General features: G+C 36.2%; 1 protein-coding gene across 2 annotated transcripts in view; it reads right to left on the bottom strand.

Annotated features, from left to right (window-relative positions):
- Nucleotides 1-24,265, bottom strand: part of EPC2 (enhancer of polycomb homolog 2) — a 121,671-nt gene that overhangs the window by 48,609 nt on the left and 48,797 nt on the right. The gene's annotated exons all lie outside the window — the stretch shown is intronic.

Raw genomic sequence — 24,265 nt, 5'->3', positions numbered from 1 at the left:
TGAGCATCTGCCTTTGGCTTGGGGCATTATCCTGGGGTCCTGGGATTGAGCCCCGTGTTGGGCTCCCCACTCAGCGGGGAGTCTGCTTCTCCCTCTCCCCCTCCCCCTGCTCATGCTCTATCTCAAATAAACAAGAACAAAAAAAGAAATTTTAAATTTTAATCCACTACAATTTATCCATTTTTCCTTTATGGTTTCTGCTCTTTGCCTTAAGAATTCTGTATCTTTAGGTCATAAAGTTATCCTCCCTTTTGTTCTAAAAATTGTAACATTTTGCTTTCCATATTAATTCCTTATTTTTATTTTTTTCTATATGGATAACCACTGTCCCAGCACTATTTATCAAATATTTTCATCCTTTCCCCACTGATTTGTAATACCTCTTTGATCATACATCAAATTTCCACATATTGTGTGGATGGGTGTGTTTTTTTTTTTTAATTTTATTTATTTATTTGCCAGAGAGAGAAAAAGAGCACAAGCAGGGAGAGCAGCAGGCAGAGGGAGAAGCAGACTCCCCGCTGAGCAAGGAGCCCCAGGCAGGACTCGACCCCAGAACCCTGGGATCATGACCCGAGCCGAAGGCAGACACTTAACCGACTGAGCCGCCCAGGTGCCCCGATGGGTGTGTTTCTTAACCTTTTTATCTTCCATGGGTCTACTTATCAGTCACTGAATAAAAGATTAATATCCCAAACCATAAAATTTTAAGAAAGCATTAACTATAATAGGAAGGAAAGAATCAAAGTGGAATAGGGGAAGCAGACACGGGATAGCAGCAACTAGACTTCTTTGAATATGGCTTGTTTTATACATATGACTTTTAGAACCAATTTTACATAATATGAAACAAAATAAAATCTTGGAACAAAATCCATAAGAATAAAATTAAATGGAACGAATAAAGCCAACTGTCATTTGAGTTCTATTACAAGTATCTTTAAAATACAGTACAGTTACATTTCTAGTGGGAAATACTCTAAAGCCAAAAGCAAAAATGAAGCAACCAACAAACCAAAAAACTTCAAACTATTTTCGATAATTATATTGTTGGTGCACATGCTGGCATTACTATTCTGAGACTATTGTGGTGTAAAGTGGGATAAAACATGGTAATTATGTAGACATCCTTAGATGTGAAAGTTGTAAGTGTGTAAAATTAAAACCCTGTAGTCGTGAATTAAAGAAATGTTAGTATAAACTCATGATGTATTTTGTTTCAAATTTTAAAAGTACCTATTTCCTTGTGAGGCCCACTAAAAAGTCTTAAGAGACAATGGCCAACCCAGTAGCCATGAACACCCCTAGTGCCTAGATGTAGTCCCAAATACAATATGCCACTAAAAAGAACACGGGATCCCTGGAGATATGGCTTCTTTCAGATCTAAGCCAGGGAATACAAAGGTGAGCCTATAACATCCAAAAATGGATGAACATGAGTATCAATAAAGATAAAAATGCAATGAATTGAATCACAGTAAAAATATGTTTAAGTCCATGATACATAATGATTCTGAAAACAATAACATCCTTGGGGCGCCTGGGTGGCTCAGTCATTAAGCTTCTGCCTTCGGCTCAGGTATCAAACCCCACGTCGGGCTCCCTGCTCGGCGGGAAGCCTGCTTCTCCCTCTCCCACTCCCCCTGCTTGTGTTCCCTCTCTCGCTGTGTCTCTGTCAAATAAATAAATAAATAATCTTTAAAAAACAAAACAATAAATATCCTCACAGTCCCTTTTAGAAGGTACTAAGAAACCAACCACCACCAGAAGTATAGAATTTTTGGTTCTCTCTCTCCTTTTGTCTTGTTTTTAGGATCTAGACTCCCCACCCCCAGCTCCCAGCACATGCATAGGGCTGTACATCCAGTGGAAGCCCATATAAAGCTGGAGGCACAGTGCTGGGTTAAGGGTGGTGAGTGATGCCCCATCAGTTCCTGGAATTCAGCGTGAAGTGACTCCTTCCCAGGGTGGGGGGAAGGAGGTGGCAATTCAGAGGGAACAACATGGGGAGAAGAACTGAAATGTGATTGTCTTCATTGTCTGAGCCTCTTGCGACAAGCAAAGGCTGGCCACAGGTCTGACTCAGGCCTTTCCTCATACCTGCAAGTGATATGGACAAGTTGTTCTGCTGTGGAAGCCTGTGCCAGGGCCTGGGAACTGCTTCATCCCAGAATATTTTATGAGCACAGGGCCTATGCCAGAGACTTTTCCCTAAATGACTCCGACTGTGGAGGGACATGCTCATTTTGGTGCCTCTGGAGACCAAGTAGAGTCTGTTTTTTGTTTTCCTTTTTTTTTTTTTCATATTGTATGATTTCATTTATGTGAAATGTTCAAAAAAGACACACAGAAAGATCAGTGTTTGCATAGGGCTGGGGGTGGGAAAAGAAAGTGACTGTAACTGGGCATGAGCTTTCTTTTGAGGGTGATGGCAATTAAATTACAAAAGGAGGCAGGAGTAGGGGGAACCCAGGAATCAGGATGTGATGAGTCAGGAACTTTGGTCTGGGTTCTAAAGGAGACGATGAAGAGATGATAATAGTTTTCAGTTTGGCCAATCACAGTGGAAGAGCATCATCAGAAAAGTTCTCACAAATAAGCATGCTCTGCCCTTTCAAAACTAAACCTAAATACTCTGTTTCATTTATATGCTTTGTCAGTTTATTTGTGAGCTCAAATCAATTCACAAAACACTTGTGCCCACTTGAAAGGGGAGGAGCTATTAGAGATCTGGGCCAGTGAGTTTTTGTGTTTATGCTTCCTTCTTTTTCTTTTAACACCTTTATCAGGATACAATCTATATACCATAAAATTCATATCTTTAAGTAAATATTCAACATATTTTAAAGGATTTACTGTATTATATCACCATCACACCACATCAGCCTCTGTGTAATGTCTCTCCCCCCTCTGTGATGTTGTCAACCATTAATGATCATTGCCTTGATCCATCAATTCCTTAGCAGCTGCAAAACAGTGATATTCTATCATTCCTTCTTGTTTGTGTTAGCTGGAATACTTCTATAAAGAGAAACATCCCCTCTTCAACTACTCAGAGATCCTGAGATACAGTTCATAGAAAAAGGCAAGATAAATGCTCAATTCCCAATTATATTAAGAAAATGCTGTTTCTCTTTTAGGGAGTGGTATGAGAAAGGTATTGTGCTGCTTATGTTTAAAAATTCCCAGATGAGGGGCACTTGGTTAAGCGGCTGCCTTAAGCTTACGTCATGATCCCTGGGTCCTTCTCCCTCTCTCTCTGCCGCTTCCCCTGCTTGTGCTCTATGTCAAATAAATAAAATCTTAAAAAAAAAAAAGAAAGAAAGAAAGAAAGAAAAAGAAAAAAAAAGTAAAACTTGAAGACAAGGTCATTTAAAAAAAAATTCCCAGATGAAATGACATTGGATTGGCTATATAAAATCACGGGGTGGGGAGAAATGGTGTAGAAGAAAAATATTACAATGCTGAGTGATGAGTTGATGGCAGTTCGTTGTACTACTCTTTCTATGTTTGAGTATGCTGGAAACTTTTTCATAATAAAAGCTTTTCAAAAGGTAAGTATCTAAAAATGTATAAACAATCTCTAAAAAAAAAAAAATCAGTAAATGACCCAGAGAAAAATGGAGCCAAAGACACGAACACGTAATTCACATAGCAAAATGCTTAACATCACTGTAACTGGGGAAAAGCAAATTTAAATCAACAAATACCACTTCATAACCATCAGATTGGGAGAAATTATAAAGTTTAATAATAATAAGTTACTAAAAATATGAAAAAACAGAAACTCCTATACACTACTGGTGAAAATATAAAATAGTATAACCAGTTTGGAGGGCAATTCTGCAATATCCAGTAAAGTTACACATGCACATTCTGTAAGACCTAGCAATTCCTCTTTGTAGGTCTGTATCCCACAGATGTACTCATAAATATGGACAAGACATGTATAAGGCCATTCATTGCTGCATTTCATAAGAGCAAAAAATTAGAAAAAAACTAAATGTCCATCAACAGAACAGATAAACTGATATATTTACACAAAATTAATTTATAAAATGAAAACCTACGTTGACAGGAAACATGCAAACTTATGTTCATAAGCAACTTTATTCATAATAGCCCAAAACTGGAAACAACCCAAATGACTTTCAATAGAAGGGTTAAACAAACTGTGGAACATCCATACCATGGAATTATATTTAGCAATAAACAGGATCAAACCAATGATACATTCAACTTGGATAAATCTCAAGGGAATTACGCTGAATGAAAAAAAAGCCAATTCCAAAGGTTAAGTACTATAGATTCCATTTATACAACATTCTTGAAATGACAAAATTATTGAGATGGAAAACAGATTAGTGGCAATAAAACAAGGCCAAGAAATGCACCTATCCATGAGATTCTTGTCAGGATTAAATGAAATAATTAGTGCATATCATAGTGCCCAGTACAGAGGAAAAGTGTTCAATAATGGTAGGCTGCTATTATTACTCAACTCTACTCCATCTGTAGGTAGATCAAGACTATCCCATAATTAAGCAGAAATGAAATGAAAGTACAACTTTATAGGTAGCTCTTTTTAGTATTAATGCCCTTAATAATCAGGGTATACAGAAACCATGGCTTTTAAATACTTAAAGTCCCAACTATGAAAAACTGAAAACTGTAATAGTATATTGCAAAAAAGGTCCTTTTTTCTATTTCTCTGAAGGCTAAGACCTCCCATGTAAGAGTCACTACTTCTGTTTTTCTGGCTTATTTTCTTATTACTATGATTTGTACCCAATGTTCTTTTGATGTATAAAATTAAAGTCACAAATGCTTTGATAGAATCTGAAGAAAACTTTTCAAATTAATTTACAGTTTAACCATGTAACCAGTCATGGTTATACTTGGGAGTAAGTTTTTTTTATTTTTTATTATTATTCTGTGAGGCCACACATATGAAATTCTAACTTAAAGCAAAGAAGAAATAATAAATTACCCAGGGGTGGGGGTTGGTTAAATGACTGACAAAGATGTCACAAATGATTTCTTCTCCAAAAGTTTTACCTTTCAGAGGGGGGAAAAAAAGTGGTTTTAGGCAAGTTACCAGTAGATTTTAATTAGTATTTTAGTTAAAATAGTCTAAATCAAGGAATGGCGAACTATGACCTATGAGTTAAATCTGGCCAGCAGCTTGTTTTTGGTAAGGCTGTGAATATGTAAAATATTCCTACCTTTTTTTTTTTTTTTTGGTTGTGGGCAGCAGAGCAGTTTATTGAATGATAGAGTACAAAGCTCCCCACGAGGGAGGGGACCGACAGGGTTACCCAATTCTTACATTTTTATAGAGTAATGAAAAAAAATTTTTTTAAGAGAAGAAAGGAAGAAGTAAAATATGTGGTAGAGACATATGTGACACCCAAAGCCCAAAACATTTACTACCTAGCCCTTTACAAAAAAAAACAAAACAAAACAAGAAACTTGCTAATCATGGTCTAGATTAGTAAAGAAAAATTAATTGTTTCTGAAACACTGGAGTATGAAAGATAAGCAAAGATTTATTAGGGAAGCAGTTTTCAAAATTTCACTCTTTTGGAGTACAGTTTCTTCTCTCTTGGGTATCTCAGGCTCATCACCCATTAAGAAAAAGAACAATCAATAATGGTAAGTTACCAGGAGATACTCTCTGAAATGCTTAGGAATGTGAACAAACAGCAAAAAATCTGTTGTTTAAAAAATGAAATCATCCTTAAAGATTGTCTAGCTCTGAAAAGTTGAGATCTGAATTTGGCCAGAAACTTATTTCTGGGGCTGTGAAGTCACCTGCTTCTTTTTATGAACTTATGAAAGTCCGCAAGAACTATTCACTAATATTCAGAGTGGGCCACTATAATTTGATTAATATTATGAAAAAGTATAGACATTTCTGCTATAACATGAATTCCTTTAAAAAATCTTCTATATGTAAAATTATACACTAAAAATGACAGGCTTACAGAAAAATCTACATAACTTAATCAGAGACCAAACAAATTGTAACTGTTACATTAGATAGCATATATGCCATTCAGAGTGGCTGGCTACTATCTCAATGGATACTAAAAATGCACAAAAATAATAGAATGGAATTACTGGCTTGTGGGTGCTGAGAAAACACAGACTGTAACGTGGACTTCTATATTGGGGCTCCAGAAGGAAATGTAACCTGCCACTAGCTAAGAGCTATGCAAGGCTGGGATGTACCTCTCTTGGAAAAAGGAAGCCTAGGTACAGGCACTCATTTTTAATTTTCTTAATATGGAGTTGAAAGGGTCCTTGCATGTGGAACAGCCAAGCTAAAGCCTTTGTGCCTCCCTATTAAAGATTTTCAATTCTTTTCTCACTATCCCAGTCCCCTTTGGCAAGGAAAAATCAAAAAAGAATCTGGACAATTTCCATGTAGTATTGACATCATTCCCAGCGTGAGCAATCATTGTTGAGCTAGAGAAACATGCACAGCATTAAAAGACTGTACAACAAAACTGTATTACTGAGGACAAAAAAAATAATTTTATCTAGATCACCTGTCCTGGTATTATTTTTCTTATAAGATTCTAATGATACAAATTCTCTGCCACAGCTCTTTTTGTAAATATTATTTATGAATCTTACCAATCAATAAATGGAGAAATGTACATGAAAGTATTTCACAAGCACTCATCTACATAATTATTCAGACATTTATGTTACTACTCATGTCCAATTTGCACCCAAAGGGGTTTTTTGGGGGGTGCGGGTTATAAAACAAATTTGATTTTATTTTTAATATGGTAAAATACACATAACATAAATTTATCTTAACCATTTTTAAGTACAGTCTAGTGGTATTAAGTATTTTCACAATGCTGTGCAACCATCACCACCATCCAACACGAGAAGGACCCAAAGGGTTTTTTCCATAATTTCCTACTAGCATTCCTTGTTATGCTGCCAAAAATATGGAGATAATTAGCACTGTCTAGAAATAATACCTATTTCTTACGTGTATCACAGGAACTGTTTGTAGAGCGAATCAAAAGATGCCTGTAAAACATACAAAATTCCTGGTCTGGTACTAATTCTATTTATTAAGTGCTTACTTAATGGATTAGGTTAGAGACAAAGGTACAGAAGTCTTCGGGGCTTTGAAGTCCCTCATTTTAAGTATGATAGTACGGACTTTTACTTGCAAACACTCTTGGATAGGAAAAGAACTTTGTGTCCATCATGGTTTTCCTCACAAACACACTGTTCCTTATGGCCACTGGGCTCAGAACACTGTTTATTTTCCAACAAAGTATTACCCTGTTATCGTTTGAATTACTTGATCATATCCAGTTTAAGTTTTTCTATCCTCTAATTCAAGTGAGCAGTTTGGCTACATGTCACCCTTCTTTCAGTTACTTGCAGGAAAGAGGTAAATTTAGGTACATATTTCTGAATTTTAGTTATTTGGAAGGGACTTACACCACTGGTGGATACTATGTGGGATTGATGAAAATGATTCAATGTCCCTTCCAAAGGATCAAACCCCTTAAAATAAGTCTGTCAATAATCCCTCTTGTTCGTCCTTTTCTATCATGTCCAATGCAGTATGGTGCCAGGAGAGAGAGAGAGAGAGAGAGAAAGAAGCCATTCTGCTACCAAAAAGAGAGCTGACCAGAGAATATACTATTAATATTCACAAATACATCCACAGAACATGCACCTCACATACCAAGAGATCCAAATAAAAGTGCACCATGAAGGAGAAGGAAACACCAGATGTGTATATTACTAACAGGCTCAACAAAGCCATATGGATTAAAGGAACAGGAATGTACCCTACCATACTTGGGTATGTTTGTTCAGAAAATATCACGAATATAAAGATTTGTCAAGAAAGCTCCATACGTTGGTCACCTATATACGTATTCTCACTTTTAAAACTTGAAGAGGGACAGGATAGCAGTTTATAAGCAGTGGAGCTTTGCATTTCTTCTTTCCACCCAGCATACACTAATGAGCATCTTTCAAAAACAATGGGCAAACTAAGGTCATCTGGGTGGTCTACAATGCATTTAGTAATAAAATGGTGTGCAGCAAGACCCAAGAGAAACTGCACTGTGCTCATCAACAGCACATAATACCTAGCAATGCTACAATCCTCACTTGCACTGTCTCTGAACCATAAAGGGTAATGCTGATTCCTGAGGAAGAAGAAATTTTAAACAATGGCAGTAAAAAAAAAAAAAAAAAAAAAAAAATTTTTCCAAAAAAATATGATTAAGAATAAAAATTTCTGAAGAAGTTTCTCCTCTAGAGCAGAAAAAGCTTCTTGAGGTTTTTCTCACCCTAACCACGTTAGGGTTTGGCCAATGTGGCCAAGTGGCTAAGCTGATTAATTATATTCTGAAGAGGAGTAAGTGGGAGTTCCATCTAAGGAAGAGGAAGACCTCCTCCCTCCCATCTTAGTTTATGTAATAAAGTAGTCTATCAACGAATGAATCTAACAAAAACTCAACAGACAATTAATGTGATTAAAAACTAAGTGTGCAAAATAACTACAAAGTTATAAAACAAGGGAGAAAAAAGGTTGTCAAATCCAGCTTGAATACTTTCAGTGAAGGGGTAGAGAGATGTACTGTTTGACAACTGTTTCCTACCTTAGGTCCATATCTGTCTTATATACCTTCTTCTCTCACACCTCTAATAGTTTCTCTCATTTACTTTGAAATTAAAAAAAAAAAAAAAAGTTTTTGCCTAAAAATTCACTCATCCACACACATTTGATATAGCAGCAAACTGTAAGCAAAACTCAGATTTAAAACAGCATAAACAAGAACGGCAATTCCGGATTTAAATTTTTTTTTTTTTTTTGCATCAAAATTACTCCATTTCTATTAAGGAACATTTTTTAACCTAACGTTGCTTGTTTCTGGAGAGGAATCAAAGAAAAAAATTCAAAAGGCTATAAACACTAAAAGTGGTGAGGATGGAGACAATATTTACCACTATTCTTTCAGAGTCCTTTCCTTACAAGCTGATTTTTCTCTGAATTGAATATGTATTTTTTGAGGGTCGATACTTTGCTAGGTATTAACAACAGAAAAGAAGAATATGGATGCTCAGATTAAGTGCTTCCTGAGTCTTAAATTTTTTTAAATCTATGTGCAACTTGTCAATTGGAAAACTAGAATAGAGAGAGATATGGTGGAGATCCAGATTCCAATTAGCTTTACCCAAATTATATAGTTACTCTTTTCTAGTAAACAGAAGTAAAAGTCTTAAAAATTAACAGTTCTTAAGGGTAGTCACAGACCAGAACCCAGTTGTTCAATTAATCACGTAATTCCTTTTCCTCATGTTGGTGGAAAAACACCAGGTGTGGAGGAAAATTAATAACTAAATATGGTTACTCAAACAATATTTTAATAAAGTAAAAATCTTACCGTCATAAAGTAAAATCTGGATAGTTTTCATTTCTAGAAAGTTTTTTCTTATTCATGAAATCTATTTTGAATTTTCTCCCTCTTTCAACTCTTCCTCTTTCCTGTCACTATTTTCTCTTTCTAATACACTACTGCTGGAGCCATATTAAAAAAACAACACAAAACAAAAAAGTAAGTTGAAGATCAGACATAGCAGTTAATTTACATGTTAATACAAATTTTTAAAAAGTTTCATAATTTAGAGCCAGAAACACCTTATCTTACAGATCAAAAAACTGTGAGAGGTTAAGAACCTTGGTGAGCTGAGCACACGTTTCAGGGTTTTGATTCATAGGGCTCAGAATTTATCCCATTACACCACACAGACACTATTAAACCCTTCTAATCATAACAGCAGTAATGAAAAATTCTTTGAATTTCAAAGAGAGCAAAAATATAGGTAAATCAAAAGATTGTTTTTGTTCCACTTTGGACTTAAATGTTTAAGTTTATAAATTACATTTAATAAGCAAAGGCAACAAACAAACTGTTGTGAACCAAATGTATTAGGAACTCAGGATTGATAAAAACAAATGTTAAAAATTAAAAGGAACAAACTCTAATAGAATTTTTTACTTAAAGTTATTTCAAGACAAGAACATTTCCAACATTTACCTATGAATTATCAATGGTAATTTTTTTTTAATATAAGGAGGAGCAACCTTCACCTGCATAAACTAAACCCCTACTGTATCTTTAAGTTTCCCAACTGTTTAACTTCTGCAAATTATTTGCCAATATCCAATCCCTTTAATTCAGGCAACAAAATAAGACTGAGGTACAAGTACATCTTATTTGTAAAGGCTCTTCTTTCAAAGTATTAACAACATCATTTTCTAAGAATGACATTTACTTACAAACTCATTGGTGCTATCTCTTCTTCCAACTCTGCATTTCCTTTGTTATACAACTTTCCAAAATTATGTTTATTAATCCAATGAACCCAAAACAACCAATACTGACTGTACCTCAAGTACACAGGTATGACAGGCTCCCTTCTAAATAAGAATAGATATCAATGCCATTCAGCATAAATAAAGTAGATGCAAGGGCATCCCAGACAGAGAGAGTACAGACAGGGAATGTGATTAACTACAAGAAATATAAATTATCGATAATGAGTCTGGATAGATATCAACTAGCAGAATAAGGATTCAGAACTATATATCCATGGAAGTTGTATGCACATATACAAAGTGTATATTATTTTTTTAAAAAAGCAGAATCGAACAGTTTTACAAGTCTTATATCAGCAGTGCCATTGTGTATCTAAATCTCAGTTAAATGGGACTTAGTATACATTAAAGTGGACTCTGACTAGGTAGACCTATGAACTAGGAAGCAGTTCAAATAAAACAGCTTCCTAGAATCCCATATATATATATACTTCTTAATCCTAAGGAAGTCCAGCGATCTGACAAGGGCTCAGAAGTCTCTCCTTTACATGAGTATCATCAAAGCGTTAAAACCAGTGTTTCTCAAACTTTCGCATTCACCAGAATCTTCCGGATAGCTTCTTAAAACACAGATTACTGAGCTTGACCACCAGTTTCTGACCCAGTAGATCTAGAGAAGGGCTTGTTAACTTGCATTTTGAACAAGTTCCCAAGTAATGATGAGCAACATTTTGAAAACTTCTGATCTAAACCTAAATCTTTGCTCTTAAATATCATAAACTTTATTTATGCCTAATTTGAAATATGCTGAATTTTTCCAATTTGTAAATTTTTAGGGTCTTCAGGCTTCAAATAACTTTGAAAGGGAGCCAATGACAACTTAGTGTATCTAAAGTTCAGAAGCAACATCTCCTCCTCTGCTTGGAGCTCTCCAAGGTCCTGATAGCCTCCAAGCCTAGCAGTTCTCAATTGTGTGCCCAGGGATCATGAATGCAGATATAACTAGGACTCTCTCTTTTTTTTTTTTTTAACATTTGTTTTATATATAGAGAGAGAGAGAGCGCAAATGCGTGAGGCTGGGGTTGGGGGGCAGAGGGAGAGGAAGAGAAAGAGAAGCAGACTCCCTGCTCAGCACGGAGCCCAACGCAGGGACTCAAACTCAGGACCTGGAGATCATGATCTGAGCCGAAACCAGGAGTCGGAAGCCCAATGGACTGAGCCACCCTGGCACCCCTAGCCAGGACTCTTGACTTTCATTCTCCAAGATTTCCTACAATCATAACACTCAGCCAGAGACCTTACTTATATTCCCTACCCAATGTACAAAAAAAGTGAAGTGCAGAAGAGTCCAAGACCACTTCTACAAGATCACATACTAATCCAAGTCTCTCTACTGACAAAAACAAAAAAACCCAAAAAACTCCAGGCTTATACTGTAATAAGGATTATTTTTAGTCTTCTGGCAGACTAGTCAACTAACTACATCCCTCTTCCACTCTGAAGAATTCACATTTTATGTAAATAACAAGTATTACTGGCCAAAATTAGTAGCAAAGATGACAACTATGGGAACCGCAAAACCATGAGAATGGGTAAGTGGATTCTTTGAATCCTTTAGGGAGAGGTTTTCATCAATAGAGAGGGGCTACAGCCTAACAACATTGACAGGACCTAAAGGATCTAACAGTGATTTAAAAAAAAAAAAAGTCAAGTGTATAAAGATAATGATCCTTTTATTCTACCTCTAATTATGTTTCTTTTTAGTCTTCTCTCTTCTCCACCAGACTATTCATTCCTCCCTTGTCTTCTAACAACTCAATAGGTAACTGGGCAAAGGATGGTAACAATTAATGAGATAAAAATGTTAACGGCTCCTAAAAGAGTAAAGACTTAACCTCATTTATTATAAGAAATCCAAATTAAAACTATACTATGAGAAATTAAAGTCTGGGTTTTAATCAATAATGATGTACCAATACTGTTTTCTTAGGTTTGACAGAGTAATGTGTAATGGTAATTATTAGAGAAAACTGAAACCAGACAAGAGGTATAAAGGAACACTCTACTACCTTTGCAACTTTCCTATAAATCTAAAATTTTTCCAAAATAAAAGTTTTATTTAAAAGAATAATACACTGAGGTACATCATCTCTCACCTACCAGACTGGAAAAATTTTTAAAATTCAAAAGCAGTTTTTTTCATCAGGCTATGAGGAAATAAGCACTATCATACATTGTTAGTGGAAGTGTAAAATGGTGTAACTCCAATTTGGCAATTTCTGTAAGAAACAGATAAAATTCCACCTTTATGAAATTCTGTATGTTCACGGTTATTCACTTAAACCCTATCTGTAATAACAAAAATCTGGAAATAATCCAAGTTCCCTTCTATAGGAAACTGGTTAATAATCTGGCACATCCAAACACAAAGGACTATTATGCACCAGTAAAAAAGAAATGAGACCACGTTCTACATGCTGGTATGGGATAATTTCTAGACTACACTCTTACCAAAAAAAAAAAAAAAAAAAAAAAAAGGCAAAGTGCCAAAAAGTACATATAGTATGTTAACTTTTGTGTAAAAGGGGATATAAAAATATAAATTCCTATGTGTTTGAATTTGCGCAACAAAACCCTAAAAGAACACATAGCCTAATAAAAGTGGTTTCTTACAAGGGAAGAGTGACCGAAGGCTGTTTTCCATATACTTTTTATTTTGAAATCATATGAATGCATTACCTACTAAAAATAGTTATATTAATTTGTGAAAACAATTTTGTGTTTTAAAAATATATTCTGGGTCAGTGATCTCTATATACTACCTGAGATTCTTCTCTACTTTCTGTTCAGACCTCATATCTTTCTCATTCATTCTCAATGAATCATTCAATACAGAATGAGGTCAAAAGCCTCACTTAGACATCTGGGTGTAGGCAGTATCTGAGCTTAACCAGTACAAACTAATTCCACAATTATATATTTTATGTTTAAAAATACATATGCTATTAGTATCCAATAGTATAAAATTAATAAATAAGTCACAGAATGGAGTGCCTGGGTGGCTCAGCTGGTTAAGCTTCTGACTTGGGCTCAGGTCATGATCTCGGGGTCCTGGGATCAAGCCCTGCATCGGGCTCCCTGCAGGGAGTTTGCTTGTCCCTCTCCCTCTGCCCCTCCCCCAACCCTTCCTCATGCACACACTCTCCCTCTTAAATAAATAAAATCTTTGAAAATAATGTACCTCCACAGCCCACTAAATGGTTGGAAACATGAGAAATTAAATAACAGTATTTTTATAAACATTTGTTTTAATGGACTAGGAAATAAATTCAGTACAGTTATCAGAAAGTTTTGAAATAGGAATTTAAATAGATCTAAAAAATTCCAAACATATAAAACATAAATTGGAGGGCAATGAATAATTTCCATTACTAGAAAGACTCTTTACTGAACACTTTACCAAATGTTCTTTTCAAAAACCAGCCCTACCGGAGATAAATCTCACTTAAAAACATACATTTCAGATTTCAAAACATATTACAAAGCTATAATAATCTAATCAGTATACAGGCATAAAGATAGATATACAAACCAAAGGGAGCAGAGAGCCACAAAATAAACCCTACATAGATATCAAAATGGGGGCCAAGAGAAAGGATAGTCTCTTCAACAAATGGGGCTGGGAAAACTGGAAATTCATATGCAAAAAAAAAAAATTTAAGATGAAACTTTTTCTTACATTATATATAAATACTAACTAAAAATGAATTAAAGACCTAAACATAATACCTTTAACTATAAAACTCCTAGGAAAAAAAACAAACAGGAAAGCCTTCATGACACTAGGTTTAGCTACATCTTGCAGATGATACCAAAAGCAGGGGCAACAAAAGCAAAAACAGACAAATGGGACTACATCAAACTTAAAAATTTCTGTACAGCAAAGGAAACAATCAACAGAGTGAAAAAGCAACCAATGGAATGGGAGAAAATACTTGTAAACCATATATCTGATAAGGAGTTAATAACCAGAATACATCAAGAACTCCTAAACTCAAGAACAAAAAAACCCAATAAAAAATGAAAAGGACCTGAAGAGACATTTTTCTGAAGAAGGTATACAAATAGCCAACAAGCATATGAAAAGATGCTCAATATCACTAGTCACTAGGGAATTACAAATCAAAACCACAATGAGATACCACCTCCACCATCATCAGGATGGCCACTAACCCCCCCACCCCAATCACCCTTGTTGGTGTGAATGTGAAGAAAATGGAAGCTTGCACATCACTGGTAAGATAGCACAACAGTGCAGCTACTGTGTAAAACGGTGTGTGTGTGGGGGGGGGGTCCTCAGAAATTAAAATACAACTACAATGTGATCCAGCAATCACTCTTCCAGGTATATATCCAAAAAAAGTGAAAACAGGATCTCAAAGAGATATGTGAAGACCCACCTTCACTGCAATATTATTTACAACAGCCAGGAGACTGAAGCAACCTAAATGTCCATCAACAGATGAACAGAAAAACAAAATGTGATATATACATACAATGGGATGTTATTCAGTTTTTAAAAAGAATGAAATCTTGGGGCGCCTGGGTGGCTCAGTTGGTTAAGCGACTGCCTTCGGCTCAGGTCATGATCCTGGAGTCCCGGGATCGAGTCCCGCATCGGGCTCCCTGCTCAGCAGGGAGTCTGCTTCTCCCTCTGACCCTCTTCCCTCTAGTGCTCTCTATCTCTCATTCTCTCTCAAATAAATAAATAAAATCTTAAAAAAAAAAAAAAAAGAATGAAATCTTGTCATATGCTACAACACTGATGAACCTTAAGGACATTATGCCAAGTGAAATAAGGCAGTCACAAAAAGACAAATACACATGATTCCACTTATATGAAGTAACTGAAGTAGTCAAAGTCACAGAAACAAAGAGTGGAATGGTAGTTGCCAGGGGTTGAGGGGAGGGTGTAACAGGGAGTTAGTTGTTCAATAGGTACAGTTTCAGTAAGGCAAAATGAAAAACTTCTACTAAAGATCTGTTGTACAACAATGTGCATATAGTTAACAATACTACAATACAGACTTACAAATTAAGAGAGAACATTTGTTATGTTTCTTTACCACAATAAAACAACAACAATAATAACACCCCATTTTGACTTGAATCGAGTCATGAGGAAACAGGTAAACCCAAACTGAGAAACATTCTACAAAGTACCTGGCCTGTACTAAAAAATGTCAGTGGTAAGGGCACAAAAAGCCTTAGTATGACTAGCCTGAAGAGACGTGACAACTGAATGCGATGCACCACCTGAAGTAAATCAGGTTTTATCTAAAAAGAGTTCACTGCACACTAGCTTTTGAAAAAATTATAATAAACTCTTTTTAAAACCTAAAATCTTGTTTCTCCTTGAAATGAAAATTATATTTTACTAATGAAATTACTAATTTCCTAATATTTAAACACACAAATTCATATTTTACTAATAACAAAACCACAAATAATCTGGGTCTAAAACTCCTTGCTAATTAAAGTGTAAGTAGGGGTGCCTGGGTGGCTCAATCGGTTAAGCGGTTAAGCATCGGCCTTCAGCTGAGGTCATGATCTGGAGTTCCTGGGGTCCCCGCTCTGTTTTTCCTCTCCCTCTGCCTCCTCCCCCTTGCTCATCCTCTGTCTCTTTAAAAAAAAAAAAAAAATCTTAAAAAAAAAATAAAGTGTAAACAAAAAACCTTGAGTACTGGCTTGCTTTCTTACAGGTTCCTGCTGACTACTGAAGGACACAAAACAAATTCCTTGTAATATTACATAGCTTTGAAAACTATTAAAGCTAGTTAATGATGGAAATATGCTTATTAGTAGTAAGTAAAAAAGCAAAACCCACAAATACATACGTATATAGATACACACACATAATAAAACACAAATTTGGAAAAAAGGGAAGAAAAGATTTTTATCTCTGTTGCTTATCTCTGCAACACGGGATTCTTCTTCCTTTTTTTTTTTTTTAAAGTAATCTCCATACCCACTGTGAGGCTCAAAGTCACTACCCCAAGATCAAGAGTCACATGCTCTACTGACTAAGTCACCGAGGTGTCCTGGGATTATTATTCTTTTCTGCAATTAACATCTTATTTTTTATTATAGAAAATAAACCTCAACTTATCAAACCCCCATTCTATTTCCTTAGTTTCTATCAGAGAAACAAAGAAGATTCTTCTTAAAAAAAAACAAAAAAAAGATTTATTTCAAGAGATGGGTGGGTGCCTGGGTGGCTCAGTTGGTTAAGCACCTGCCTTTGGCTGGAGTCATGAACCAGGGGTCCTGGGATCGAGCCCTATGTGGGCTCCCTGCTTAGTGGGGGGTCTGCTTCTCCTTCTCCCTCTGCCCCCTCCCTGCTTGTGCTCTCTCCCAAATAAATAAAATCTTGAAAGAAAGAAAAAGAAAGAAAGAAAGAAAGAAAGAAAGAAAGAAAGAAAGAAAGAAAGAAAGAAAGAAAGAAATAAAGAGAAAGAAAGAAAGAAAGAAAGAAAGAAAGAAAAGAAAGAGAAAGAAAAAGAAAGAAAGAAAGAAAGAAAGAAAGAAAGAAAGAAAGAAAGAAAGAAAAGAAACTAAAAGACAGAGAAAGAAAAAGAAAGAAAGAAAGAAAGAAAGAAAGAAAGAAAAAGAAAGAAAGAAAGAAAGAAAGAAAGAAAGAAAGAAAGAAAGAAAGAAAGAAAGAAAAAGAAAGAAAGAAAGAAAGAAAGAGAGAAAGAGAAAGAAAGAAAAAAGATTTCTTTCAGAGAGAGGATGCAAGCATGAGCAGGGGGTGGGGGCAGAGGGCAAGGGAGAGAATCCCAAGCAGACTCCCTGCTGAGTACTGAGGCCAGATGTGGGGCTTGATCCCATAACCTGAGTCTAAACTAAGAATGGACGCTTAACCTACTGAGCTACCCAGATATTCCACAAAAGAGATTCTTAAGCCAGGGATGAGAAGTATTTTTGAACAAGGTCCAATTTAGGGTGAAAAGGGAGGATTTATTTAACCTCCACAGGGGTGGGGTAGGGGGTTCTTATATTCCTATCTCTGATTATTTTATTAACTATTGAAGAATGTGAGAAAAAATTATTTTAACCACTAAAATATTATCTTGGGTTATTTAAAAGGTAACATCATCATGGAGGCTGTTTTTATTTTTTCATCTTTTACATCACTTCTATTTTCCATTTTAGCCTCTTCTGAACAACCATGAGAAGTACTAGTAACTCTGATTTTTTCTTAAACAGATAGAAAAAATAAAGCCCACTTGACCAAGGTTCTATGAAGTCCAATTGATTCCACCCAAAGCAAATTTTATTGTTTGCCCACCATAGCGTTTAGCTGGAGGTTAAAATCAGTAACTGCCACACAGCCCTTTCCCAATTTGGACCTCCCTCCATGAAAATTGCAGGATTGTCTTCAGAGCTCCTCACTACCCTAAGCAAAACTGTAAAATGCGCTTTTATTACTTGTTTATATTACTCTCACGGTTCCCTTTTCTTCAAGCTTTTCTCTCTTCCTCGCATCTCCTTCATCCCCATGCACAGTGCTCTTCCATTCATCAATCAACCCTGCCAGGCCAAACCAAAAAAGTGTCATAACAGGTGTTTTTATCTGCCTTTCACGTCCAGGATTTCCTTTTCTATCAGCAGACAACCTATCCTCTATCCTGCAATTTATCCATCACACACACAAAAAACAAATGAAAAAAGGAATCCTTTACTTGCATTGTTGATTCTATCATCAACCACATTTGAATAGAAATGTATTTGTTTAATGTGTATCAGTATTTGCATCTTAGAATGATGAGCCATGACTGAAAAACAGTATATCAGAGTTAAGTAGGCACACTCTGGAGCCAGAGGGTTCAAATTCTGACTCTTCCACTTGCTAGCTGTATTACTTTGGGCTCTATATGTAGTATTTTTTTTTTTTAAGATTTTATTTATTTGACAGAGACAAAGCGAGAGAAGGAACAAACACAAGCAGGGGGAGTGGGAGAAGGAGAAGCAGGCTTCCCGCTGAGCAGGGAGCCCAATGCGGGGCTCGATCCCAGGACCCTGGGATCATGACCTGAGCCAAAGGCAGACGCTTAATGACTGAGCCACCCAGGCGTCCTTTATGTGATATTTTTCTTAAAAGGGGGATAAAAACACTAGCTGCCTTATAAGGCTCCTTTAAGGCATAACTGACTTAATACATGTAAAACACTAAAAGGACCTGGGCAGGGCAATCAGTAAATGCTATTTTACTATGCCCTTTACCCATAACTGTGGAAAGAAAAGTTTAGTCTTCTATTAAAATTGTCAGGAAATAAGCATATAAGAAAATATTTTTATAGGAAGGCAGCCCATTAAGTTGTATTATGGGGGTAAGATGAGAAGGAAATTTAGTCTTTTATGGTAGATAGGGAGACACACAAAATGCTAAAGGTGCCAACTCTCAGGGCAGTGTGGTGTCACTGAAGAATCTTCCATGGAAATGTCAGTTAGCTAGGTGAATATGCTAAAAGCCTATTTCTGGTAACTCCTATTAACAAAATCAGGTATGCTGGGTTACATCACAGTATCATCTTTGTGTGGCCCTGCAGGAGAGTTCTAAGTGCTTCAGCGCCAGGAAACATGCACTGAAATATGCAGCACCTTAAAACCAGTCTTACTTTTTTGCTTTTGTCTATTAATTACATCATGGCTAAAATATGCACTATTATGCATCAAACTTACCTTTTACTGTAGTGTCTTTGTTTTCTCTTGAATTTCTTTAGCCACGGTCTTTAATTTGTGATGCTGTATTTTACTCAGGCATCCCAATTTTTAAATTTTTTAATAGTGGGCATAAATAATAAATGCATAAAGGCCCCAAAGGCACTCTTCTTTGTACTATGACTTCTTTTTCATCTCTCTAGCCAGACCACCAAATGATTATTGTGCTTTTTCCCAAAACACCTGGCATTACTTTAATACTTTCTGAGTTTTGGGTTTCCTCCTTCCTGCATTAGTAGCTACCCAGGTACTGCTCTACCATTTCAGCCTTCAGACCCACACTCACAGCTTTACCTAAGAATAGGAGGCTCAGCATAATCCTGAGAACAGAGATCCTTAGAGACAGTTGATCTGAATGTGGGTTGCCCTTAGGGTCTAGCCTGGCTTACTATTCCTATTACCGTGCCTCCAAATCACCCCAACGTGGGATCTAGCTTCACCTGGAATGTGTTCTCCACAAATCCGATACACTCTCCTTCTGTACTCATAGGATTGTTTTTTTCTAATATTTATTTAAATGTGTGATTCATTTCACGAGATCTGTGCTCAATTTAACTGCTTAATACACACCTAGTAACATTTTTATAAAAAGTGATGTTCTTAGAATGCATCCTTTTCACCAAGAGTTCTACTGTATAAACAAAGCAATGCTCTTCATTTGGGATCTTTTCCAACTCTTACCAATCAAAACATTTTTGTCCCACCAGGGTAAAGGGTCAATTATCATCATTTTTGTTAATGAGAACAGCAAAGGACACTGCAAGGATAATGAGACTGAAGTTAGATGTTAGGCCAGCATCTATCTCACTCCTGCTGAAAACCTAGTGGAATATACAGGTCCACTTTACATTGAGTAAGTAGAATTTTTCTTCTTTTCCCAATATTGACTTGACAATGGTCAGCTTTATCAGACTGAGAAGCCACCCTCACATGTACTGAAGTGCATATTAGCATAATGCAAAGACTGGCACTTTCCCAGGGTTTTATTATCTTTGCTGAAGATACAAATAGCAGAAGTCAATCTCCTTTCAGTAAGTTCCTCTCCCTGCCTGGCAGGTAACAAGGAGGTGCTACTTCCCACCTATCCCGTCCTCCTGAACTCTCCTCTCTTTCAGCCAAGAAGCAGGTGAGATGGTCTACTGATATGTATTTGTAGGTGTAATGCAGTGAGACAAGGAAGAGACCTTTCCTTTCAAAACAACATAAGGAGTCCTATTTTCAAGAACCATTTAGCTGAGTTCAAAACTAGACACAAATTAGCTTCAGAACACTTATGAAACAATACTGAAACAGTATCTCAAGTTCCTTCATGTTCTAAAATTCTGAAATACTTAATGTTAACAGCAAAATTTTACCATATTAAATAAAAGGGGTAATGGAAGGTCAAAATGAAGAACTTACTACAATGTAAACAAAGTCATCTCCTCAAGGAGAAAAGTCTGGGTTCTCAATTTGATGAAGTTCTTAAATTCCAAAAGGCATGAAGGAATTAAAATATCTGGGGTGAGGTACCCAAAGTAAATCTGTTGTAACAGTAAGTAAAACGGAGACAGCATCTTACGCATGTGTCATCCAACTGACCAGTATGCAGAATTAGCCAAATGAGGTACAGTTTAAGTATCTTAGGTCATCAAAGACTATATGCCTCCAAGATGCTTCCAATCTGTAAAGAATACCCCAGTTTGTTCTGATTAAAGAAGTTCCTCAGACTACCAATACAGATGACTATGGAGAAATAGCACTGAAAGAGACAGGAAGACACAATGTTCTCCCATCCACACCAAGACCAGAATCATTCCACTCCCAACTCCTTCTTGTCCTAAAATAACATTGTTGTAAATAATAGAGCTCACTTTTCATTTCCAACTTGGATCCACACAGGTCCTCAATTTCACTGTACATACCAATAACTTCATTGTTATATTTGGTTCTGTGTACAATTTTGAGTCCTACAAGATCAGTGTCTCAAAAATGCCATGGTGTATATACTTTTATCTTCAATCATCCATTCATTCACTCATTTATTTATTCAGCAAATATTAAATTGCATACCTAACCACACGCTAGGTACTACTGGGCAGTGAAATTAAAAGGAAAAATGTGTGCCTGTTCTTAATGACTGTTATAGCCTAGTGAAACAACACAGCGCGAACAATCACAACTGAAGGTGGTTAATGCCACAGTGAGGGTGTGCACATGACACAGGAGGGCCTGAGATAAACAGTTTGCTTAGAGAAGGCTGCTAAATGTAATCCTGGAGACGAGACATAGAGAACAAGTTATATTTTAACAAGAGGACTGAGGTAAAGGGGTATGTGAAGGCGTGAAGATATGAGAAAAGATGGCGTAAGTCAGAGTGTTGCAAGGAGCTCATTATTTTGTAGCTGAAAGTGCAAAGGGTTAGAGGAATTGGAAAAAAAAATTGTATTGAGCCTGTATTCTGGGATTGTATGGTGAATGAGGTAAAATTCTGCTGCTAAGAAGCTTACCATCTAGAGAAAGAAACCTTCACTTCCAACAGCTCATTTCAGTACAGTTGGTGTTCTAGTGAAGAACCCACAGGGAACTGTGGCTGGATAGGCACAGAGAAGGGCCTTAAAATACAACATAAAATTTTATCCGATAGACAAGAGACTCTTTGAACAACTCTAAATGGATAATAATCACATTAGTGGCAGTGTGGACCAATAAAGAAGCTTCTGCCAAAAGCCCAGGCAATCAATGTGAAGTAAGCCACCCTACTGTGGCAATTGTACAATGTCTTTTTCTAGCCAAGCAAACGGGGGATACTTTCAAATCTATTGTATAAAGAGCAAAATGAAAAAGCCAGTGCAGTATTTTCTGGAATTCTTTATACTTAAGGATACAGAAAGAAGTTATGTCAAAAAATGTTTAAAAACCCCTCCTTGAGGGATGCCTCACTGGCTCAGTCGGAAGAGCATGTGACTCTTGATCACGGGTTTGTGAGTTCAAGCCCCACACTGGGTGTAGAGATTACTAAAAATAAATAAATACACTTTAGAAAAAAACCCCTTCCTTGAAAAAAAAATCTCAATGATAACATGAATTTAAATTTTAGTACAGACAAGTTTAAGGCCAGTAATAGGCATAGTAGTAAGCAAACTGTGGAGTATCAATTTGATAGAATTAATAGGCACTGAAAATGACAATCACAGACTATATTCAAATCTAAGAAATTTAAAATGTACATAGAAAAAAACAGAATAAAAATTTGTATGTGCAAGAGCATATTGTGTATAGTATGTAGAATACATATGTTGACAGACTAAAAGAAAAAAATGAAAGTTAAAATAATGTTCTATTATTTTTATTCCATCTTCTATGGTAATAGAATTAAGTGAAATTTAAAAGCCAACCCAAGATTCATATTTATTGTATCTAATGGGCTTAACCCAGATAGGTTACACCCAATTTCTTCATTCTTGGTTTTCTAGGATGGTTTTTACATATGGTCCTGATGTCCAGCTACACTGTTACTAAAATACAAAACAACAACAAACACACACTTTGGCTTGAAAAATCCTTATAATTCCTATTATGAATATGAACAGCTATCTCCTTCCCAATACAAAGGTAAGGCAAATTCAACAAGCTAAAGGGGTCAAAGTCCAAGAATACAGAGGAAACAAATCACATAAACAATTTCCGCATCGTATTTCTCTTGAATGCTTCAGAGAAGAGTCTCTGGAAAATGGTTCTGATACCTAAGAGCCTTTTTTATTTTTATTTTTTTAAAAGATTATTTATTCATTTATTTAAGAGAGAGAATGAGATAGAGAGCATGAGAGGGGGAGGGTCAGAGGGAGAAGCAGACTCCCTGCCTAAGAGCCTTTTTAAAAGCCATTTAAAAACGATTCAGTCAACAAACATACTATTTATTGTATATCTAAAGCCATGCACTTTAAAGATACAAAGAGAAAATAAAACATTGTCCCTGCCCCAGGAGCTCATAGTTTAAAAGGAGAGAAAGAATAGTTACAAATAATTGCAATGAAGTATGATGAGTCCTCTAATAGAGGTATGTACGAAGATACTGAGATGAGTAAAACACAGAGGTGTTTCAAATGAGAAGCGTCAGGGTAAGCTTCTTAGGGGAGTTAGGTCTTAGATGAGTTACAGGAGGGGAAAGATGACTTGAATAGCATGTGCAAGGAAGTGTGAAACATGAAACAACCAGGCAAATGTAAGTAATTTTACATTAGTTTCTATGGTAAAGAGAGTGAGGGGAAGAACAACAGGAAATGAGGTTAATGGAGTAGACAGGGAAAAAAAATCACAAAGAGTCTTGTATTCAAACTAGAGAATTTGGCTATTACTGAATTCTGTCAAATCTAAACTGCCATTAGTTATAAGGTGAACCATGACTTGATGTACTATAAGAAGAAAAAAAAAGCTTTCTGCTGGAGTCTATTAAGTTTAATAGAATACTCCTGCACAAAGATATACTAACAAGTGGCAACAACCTCAGTGTAAGGTAAAGAAATAAACCAGCTATGCAAAAAATTACAGCAAGGAACTTCATTTCTCAACTTGCCCTTAGGTGAGAAAGGAGGAGGGAAAATTCTCCCCGTGAGAAGTGAACTCTAGGAAGGTCTGCAGCCTGAACTAAAGCTACCAGTGTGGTCTAAAAACAAACAAAATAAACAGCGAAGACTTTAAAATGGTCTCCTGTTGAAGTGTCCCTAGATGCTTGGCAGAAACAAATGCAGATTTTCTTTAGATAAACTAGACCTAAATCCAGGACAACAATTTAATATGCAATCTCATTTCAAAAATGATCAATAAAAAAAATGTGCATCTTAGAACTGATGGAAAACAGTCAATCTTATAGTCTTAAATCTGGAGAGGTTTCATAATTACCTGCAGAACTTTTTTATTACCAGGCCACATACCTCAGACAGGTAGGCCTAAAGCAGAGCCCTGGAATCTCTATTTTAACAAGCTACGCAAGGCTTTTTCTTACACAATCAGACAAGATACCAAAACATCAGCATCTGTTTGAACCATCCCCTGAAAACCCCTACTGTAGACAATAAAGAATAGTATGATTTTAAAACCAGGGAATAATTAGATCAGACTGACAAC

The sequence above is a fragment of the Zalophus californianus genome, chromosome 3, assembly GCF_009762305.2.
Source record: "Zalophus californianus isolate mZalCal1 chromosome 3, mZalCal1.pri.v2, whole genome shotgun sequence".
NCBI lineage: Eukaryota > Metazoa > Chordata > Mammalia > Carnivora > Otariidae > Zalophus > Zalophus californianus.
This window is presented reverse-complemented; position numbering and strand designations above follow the sequence as displayed.